General features: G+C 34.4%; 2 pseudogenes; both read left to right on the top strand.

Moving 5' to 3' along the window:
- Nucleotides 1-3,314: 3,314 nt before the first annotated feature.
- LOC145264045 (U2 spliceosomal RNA) lies at nucleotides 3,315-3,461 on the top strand (annotated as a pseudogene).
- An 887-nt stretch (nucleotides 3,462-4,348) lies between these two features.
- LOC145264001 (U2 spliceosomal RNA) lies at nucleotides 4,349-4,493 on the top strand (annotated as a pseudogene).
- Nucleotides 4,494-6,676: the final 2,183 nt, after the last annotated feature.

Raw genomic sequence — 6,676 nt, 5'->3', positions numbered from 1 at the left:
TGAATATATGTATTAATGTGTGTTGGCGGTGTCTGTGTATGTGTGTGTTATATGTGTGTTGCATGTATGTGTGGGTGGAGGTAGATTAAAAGGCACCGGTCAGTACTTGGTTGACCATAGCTAAGGTTATTAACTTACAAACTCTAAGACAAGAAAACTAAACTCTCAAGTACCCTATGCCATAAAAAGCCAAAAGTTAGGTTGGATGGGGGAAGGGGAAAAGAAAAAAGATGTTTATTATCTTCAAAGACCTCACTCATCCTTTTACCGTTTTTGTTTTTTTGACTCCCAACCAGGTTGTATTTTAACTTGATAAACGAAATAGAAAAATGTATTTGGTGGAAATGTCACTTTTGAAGGTAATTCTTGGCCTGAAGACGTAATCCCCCAACGTGGGTGATTACAGAAACATGTATGCACATATGTAGCCATTAATGTTTGTATAAATAAAATTAATATACCTGCTCTGTTCACTCATTGAGCACTATTTTGGTAGACACATGTTGTTTCATTGGATGTACTTCTAGGAAACCAAACTCTACTGGCTATATATATATATATATATATATATATATATATATATATATACATATATATATATACACCTTGATAATATACAAAAATATGAAGTAATTTAGCATCGTTTCTCATAAATGGACGACAGAAGAGTTAGCCACAAGATCCCTTTTAATGTATTAAAAAGACACTCTAGCCTGGGATAGAATTAAAAGTATCTAATATTTCACTTTCAACAATTCAGAACAGATAATACACATTTATCCTAGCCCAAGAAGAAGTAATATCTGCAACTCAACCATGCACAACCATTTTTGGTAAGAATGAAAACAGTATTAACTGTAACAAAAATGATAATCAAAGCCTCGAATGTTCACCTCATCAGTGGATGTATTTAAAACCAGCACACAAAAAACTGCCCGGTGCGATTGTTATAATTATAAGCTCTAAAAATGAAACACGGTTCAATTATTTTTTAATAGCTTTTCTGAAGCGACAATTAAACATTTTTGTGGGGGAATTTAATGTAAGCAAATGTGTGGATGACGTCAGGAAATGACGTCATTTCGCAATTAAAAAACAATATGGTGATGTATAATTGTTGTATCGGAAGGCGTAAAACATGGACAGATTGGCAGACATCTATAATGTCACATACACTCTTTGACAAACCCACACTTGACCGCGAGGAAGCGCACACACAGACACACACGGACATATATATATATATATATATATATATATATATATATATATATATATATATATTACATTACCGTTTTTTGGTCTACTTGGTTACATATGTTTTTTGGTCTGCTTGATTACATATGTTTTTTGGTCTGCTTGGTTACATATGTTTTTTGGTCTGCTTGGTTACATATGTTTTTTGGTCTGCTTGGTTACATATGTTTTTTGATCTGCTTGGTTACATATGTTTTTTGATCTGCTTGGTTACATATGTTTTTTGGTCTGCTTGGTTACATATGTTTTTTGGTCTGCTTGGTTACATATGTTTAGACTAGCAAAATCGAATTAACGAGCCGATAGTTTCTTCAGACTTGGTAGTCAGACTTATATTTTGCTATGCAGTAGTACTGAGCACTTTTTTATGTTTTTACTATTTATCATTTACTCATTAAATTATACCCCCCACACATATATATATATAAATATATATATATATATATATATATATATATATATATATATATATATATATATATATATAGCTTAGTGTTAGTGCGTTAGAGGAAAAGAGTGAGCTCAATTCTATAAGAGGAGGCTTATCTGGACAATATAAAGCTCGACAAGTATCATTGGAGCTTGTATAGGAGAACAATATGAATGGGAAATAAAGTCACAAAACTATATATTGGTGAATATAGATTGGTTCACTCTGTTACCTAGCATCTTCTCTCTACTCTTCTGATGAGAAGAATTAGGCTTCGAAATGTCTTGGCATAAAGAGTCCCTTCTACACCCCAACGTTTGTATTCTCTTATTGAATAAATGAACCAATCTATATCCACCAATATATAGTTCTGTGTCTTCATTTCCCATTCCCATTGTTCTTATATATATATATATATATATATATATATGTGTGTGTGTGTGTGTGTGTGTGTGTGTGTGTGTGTGTGTGTGTGTGTGTGAACAATGGGAATATATATATATATATATATATATATATATATATATATATCAAACTACTGGTCACGTAACATTGAAATTGACAAGAAATGGTAATCATACACGAGGGATGGTTTATAGTGAATAAGATCTTTGTTTGGATGGATGAATAACGCGTACAGAAATATATCGGTAAGTTGAAAAGTAAAATGTTGATTTTTTTTATTTGCAGACTTGGTTTCAATTATTTTTTCGTATTCATTCATTAGTATGAAGTGATGTAATTTTAAATCTTTCTTAGTTATCTCTCCATAGCTCCAAACGGTGATTGCTAAATGTTTAAACTTTCATTCTATTAGATAAGATTCATGTTATATTTTAAAAACTTTTGACATCAGTAATATATATATATATATATATATATATATATATATATATATATATATATATATATAGAGAGAGAGAGAGAGAGAGAGAGAGAGAGAGAGTTCAATAGAGAATTGGCTTTGTAATAATCAATAAAATATCGGCATGAATTAAAATATATTTAAGCATATTTTACCACCAGGAAAGTCTAAGCACCTCCCGTTTGTCAATATATATGAAATAGTTATCAACAGACATACGCTTCGCCGTATAAAAGAACGTATACTAATACATGTAGTTGTATATAAATATCTACAAATATATAAATATAAACACACACACACACACACACACACACACACATATATATATATATATATATATATATATATATATATATATATATATATATAAAATGCAGGTTTTCCTTAAAGTGATGCACAGGGGAAGAAACTCATACCAAATAAAATTATTGCAAGAAAAAAATAACAACAAAAAACTCAACATAAGTTTAAGGCAATAAAATAGCATTTAGTTTCAGTCAAGGTTTTGAAGCGTATCGGTAACGCACTCGCGTCAGTAGTTGTAGGATCGAACATCGGTCTATTCAGTCGCTCTGATGAGCCATCGATATAACAAAATATGTGTCCGTGGATGACTATTTTATCTAAAGTAATAGCGTTTTTAGTCGCGTGCAAGCGACTCTTCGTCGGTCGGTCGGTCTTTCCATAACACTTTTGTGCTTGGCCTTTTTGGTTAAGATCAAATGTCTGTTGTTAATAGATACTGTTCTTAGCTTTTTAAGCTTTTCTTGGCCTTTTGGCCAAGATTAAAGTGTAGTATCTGTTCCGGCAGATGCTGCACTTAAGATAATTTGTACCAGTCAATGGAGGGGAAACCCTCTATACTGGGACAATTATTATTTTTGGTAACCAGAGTGCCCCCTTTTTGCCTACTTTTAGGGGAGCTGGTTTTTACCTCACATTAAAAACGGCCTTGTGCCTAATTTGCTCAGTGGGGGAGCAAATAAATACCATCTGTTCCGGCAGATACTGCAAGCTATGACTAGCTATGATTAGCTATGACTAGCAAAGACCAGATGTGGGGGCAACCCCACATGCCTGACCATTAACCAGCTCCCATTTCCCACCTCTCGGGAGCTGGTCCCCTTTTTCCCTTCCCCCTCCCTTCACTCCTCACATTAAAAATCGGCCTTGTGCCTAATTTGCTCGGTGGGGGAGCAAATAAATACCATCTGTTCCGGCAGATACTGCAAGCTATGACTAGCTAGGACTAGCTATGACTAGCAAAGACCAGATGTGGGGGCAACCCCACATGCCTGACCTTTAACCAGCTCCCATTTCCCACCTCTCGGGAGCTGGTCCCCTTTTTCCCTTCCCCCTCCCTTCACTCCTCACATTAAAAATCGGCCTTGTGCCTAATTTGCTCGGTGGGGGAGCAAATAAATACCATCTGTTCCGGCAGATACTGCAAGCAAAGATAATACGTGGAGTTTCTCCCACATATAAGACTTTGGTCAATGTAGTGGCAACTCTTCATACAAATTGTCACTATCCAGCTCCCATACTCCCCGGAGTGTTGGTCCCCATTTCCATTTCACTACTCACATTAAAAATCGGCCTTGTACTGCAAGCAAAGACCATATGTGGGGGCAACAGCACATATAAGACCTTGTCAATGTAGGGACAACCCTTCATACCAATTGGCATAATCCAACTCCCCTACTCCCCGGGGAGTTGGACCACATTTCCCCTTCACTCCTCACATTAAAAATCGGCCTTGTGCCTAAGTTGTTCGGTAGGCGAGCAAATAAATGCCCTTTTCTTGGCCTTTTGGCCAAGATCAAAGTGTAGTATCTGTTCCGACAGATACTGCACTTAAGATAATTTGTACCAGTCAATGGAGGGGAAACCCTCTATACTGGGACAATTATTATTTTTGGCAACCAGAGTGACCCCTTTTAGGGGAGCTGGTTTTTACCTCACATTAAAAACGGCCTTGTGCCTAATTTGCTCAGTGGGGGAGCAAATAAATACCATCTGTTCCGACAGATACTGCACTTAAGATAATTTGTACCAGTCAATGGAGGGGAAACCCTCTATACTGGGACAATTATTATTTTTGGTAACCAGAGTGCCCCCTTTTTGCCTACTTTTAGGGGAGCTGGTTTTTACCTCACATTAAAAACGGCCTTGTGCCTAATTTGCTCAGTGGGGGAGCAAATAAATACCATCTGTTCCGGCAGATACTGCAAGCTATGACTAGCTATGACTAGCTATGACTAGCAAAGACCAGATGTGGGGGCAACCTCACATGCCTGACCATTAACCAGCTCCCATTTCCCACCTCTCGGGAGCTGGTCCCCTTTTTCCCTTCCCCCTCCCTTCACTCCTCACATTAAAAATCGGCCTTGTGCCTAATTTGCTCGGTGGGGGAGCAAATAAACACCATCTGTTCTTACTACATGCTGTACTTATTGTGATATAAAGTGGGGGATCACTTTTCTGTATTAATTTAATGTAAAATGATCACCCATTTTACAACCAGTCAGTCTCAAAGCCATTCAAGTCATTCTCCAGATCATTCAAGTTGTTTTTGAAGGATTCCAGTTATTTTTTAAGAATTAAAGTCATTCTTAAGGTCATTCAATTCATCCTTAAGTTCATTAAAGTCATTCTATGTCATTTACTTTTTATTTATTTTAGTCATTTCAGCCCATTTTTCGGTCATTTTAGTTTATCTTTAAGAATTTCATGTCAATCCTACATTCACGCATTCATTCATTACATGAGAGCACGCAACAAATGGCTATCGGCCTTGTTATATGTACACATAGTTTTCATAATTTACTATCCAACTCTATTCACATATTGAACACTGTTGAAGTAAATACTGAAAATCATTACATAAAATTGTATGTAGGTACATGGAATAATATATATATATATATATATATATATATATATATATATATATATATATATATATGCTATTTTTACATCTCCAACACACTTTGAAAATAATTTCTGAAGAGGATGCTTCACAGAACGTCTGAAACGCGTTAAAAACGATTTCAATGATTTAAAAACATTATTACAATGATCTAAACATAATTCTCAATGAAAAACCAAGACACGGAATAATAAAATGATGTTAAAAAATACACATTGTTGGTTATCACCCCCTTATATATATATATATATATATATATATATATATATATATATATATATATATATATATATAATATTAGATGTTTATATGTAATTTAACTACTTAGGGGCAGTTATTACAAATGAATAACCAGTATAAATTTTATATTTAGATAGCGCAATAGTACGATACAAAATCATAAATATTTTCTTTAAACCACGTTAAGAGGGATAGACACACAAGTACTTACTCATTTTCGAAAACTTTTGCTTTTAATAGGTCACGACTTTGTGTGCAATTGTTTCAGCCTCCCGGTGTTGGTATATAAGAATTTTGAATTGAAAGTCACTTTAATTTCAAACGAGTCTCTGATTTGTAGCTAATCTGTAAAAATCATAGAGTTTTTCGGCGAGTAACTGATTTGCTTAAACCTTGGATTTTAAATTGTACAGGCAAAGAGCAAAACTCTTTCTCGGGTGGGCACGAAAAATCGTATGCAGGAATTCTAAAAGATCCAATTTTTTGAGTAAAAAAATAGGAGGCGTTACTTTTGTAATTATCCACGTAAATACATTTAGGACTATTTTCATCAGTGTATATAACTTATTCATATTATATACATTTATTACATTTACTTATGATATTGGTTTATGACATTCATTTAACATTAACTATATTTTTACTAGTATATATTTAGAGTATAGAGCATTTTTGTGGTATATAATAGTATAACAAAATACAATTATTCTTTCTCTCAGACAACACGGCATTTAAATAACACCTGCTTTATATGCGATTGATCTATCGAGGATATTAAGCACTTTGAATTAACTAAATGTAATACTGCAATATTACTCTTATAGTTCACAGGCAACGCCAACTAATAATACACGGTCTAACTGGTACGACATACTAAACGGGATCATGTCTAACAGGAAGTATATGGGGAGTTGAGAGCGCGATTTCTATTTGCTTTAAGTTAAACATCTGT

The sequence above is a fragment of the Euprymna scolopes genome, chromosome 39 (genome assembly GCF_053919585.1).
Source record: "Euprymna scolopes isolate OS-2025 chromosome 39, ASM5391958v1, whole genome shotgun sequence".
Classification (NCBI taxonomy): Eukaryota; Metazoa; Mollusca; class Cephalopoda; order Sepiida; family Sepiolidae; genus Euprymna; species Euprymna scolopes.
The sequence above is the reverse complement of the archived record's forward strand: the minus strand, read 5'-3'. Positions and strand labels throughout refer to the sequence as shown.